The sequence below is a fragment of the Cebus imitator genome, unplaced genomic scaffold (genome assembly GCF_001604975.1).
Source record: "Cebus imitator isolate Cc_AM_T3 unplaced genomic scaffold, Cebus_imitator-1.0 Scaffold607, whole genome shotgun sequence".
Lineage (NCBI taxonomy): Eukaryota > Metazoa > Chordata > Mammalia > Primates > Cebidae > Cebus > Cebus imitator.
In genome coordinates, this window is record NW_016107922.1 from 972,151 (window position 1) to 973,299 (window position 1,149).

The 1,149-nt window shown below is 51.0% G+C and overlaps 1 pseudogene; it reads left to right on the top strand.

Moving 5' to 3' along the window:
• Positions 1 to 236: 236 nt before the first annotated feature.
• On the top strand, positions 237 to 1,137 carry LOC119469237 (annotated as a pseudogene).
• Positions 1,138 to 1,149: the final 12 nt, after the last annotated feature.

Sequence of the window (1,149 nt, forward strand, 5' to 3'; positions counted from 1 at the left end):
CCCAGGCTGGAGTGCAATGGCGCGATCTCGGCTCACCGCAACCTCCGCCTCCCGGGTTCAAGCGATTCTCCTGCCTCAGCCTCCTGAGTAGCTGGCATTACAGGCATGCACCACCATGCCTGGCTAATTTTGCATTTTTAGAAAAGACGGGATTTCACCATGTTGGTCAGGCTGTCTTGAGCTCCCAACCTCAGGTGATCCACCCGCCTTGGCCTCCAAGGTGCTTGGATTACAGGCGTGAGCCACCGCGCCTGGCCCGTAATGGTTCTTAAACTTAACCATGCATCAGGATCACCTGGAGAGGTGGCGAAAGCAGATTCCTGGGTCGGTGCCCTGGAGGTCCTGAGTCAGGAGGTCTGGGAAGGGGAGGCTGCCGAGTCTGGCCAGGGGCCATGCTCTGAGACCCACAGGGCTAGGATTACAGACTGTAATGTCCGTCTTGAGCGTATGCAACTGACACTTGCTTTAATTCTTTCTCAAACACTCTCTTGTGAATGTTGAGGAGAGGATCTTATTCAGGATCAGTGTCCCGGATGAGAGCTGACAAAGTACTTTCCAACTTGGACTAGGCAGAATGGCTCCCACAAAGAAGGGTGGTGGGAAGGAAAAGGGCCGTTCTGCCATCACCAACGTGGTGACCCGAGAACACGCCACCAACATTCACAAGCGCAGCCATGGAGTGGGCTTCAAGAAGCGTGCCCCTCGGGCACTCAGAGAGATTCAGAAAAGTGCCGTGAAGGAGATGGGAAGTCCAGGTGTGTACATTGACACCAGGCTCAGCAAAGCTGTCTGGGCAAAGGAATAAGGAATGTCCTGTACTGGGCCGGGTGTGCTGGCTCACGCCTGTAATCCAAGGACTTTGGAGGCCAAGGCGGGAGGATCACCTGAGGTTGGGAGTTCAAGACCAGCCTGACCAACATGGTGAAACCCCGTCTTAAAAAATAAATAAATAAAAGGAATGTCCCGTACCGAATCCGAGTGCAGTTGTCCAGAAAATGTAATGAGGATGAAGATTCAGCACATAAGCTCTATTCGTTGGTTACCTGTGTACCTGTTACCACTTTCAAAAATCTACAGTCAATGTGCATGAGAACTAATTGCTGATCATCAAATACATCACATTAAGTTATAAAATTGCAAAAAAAAAAA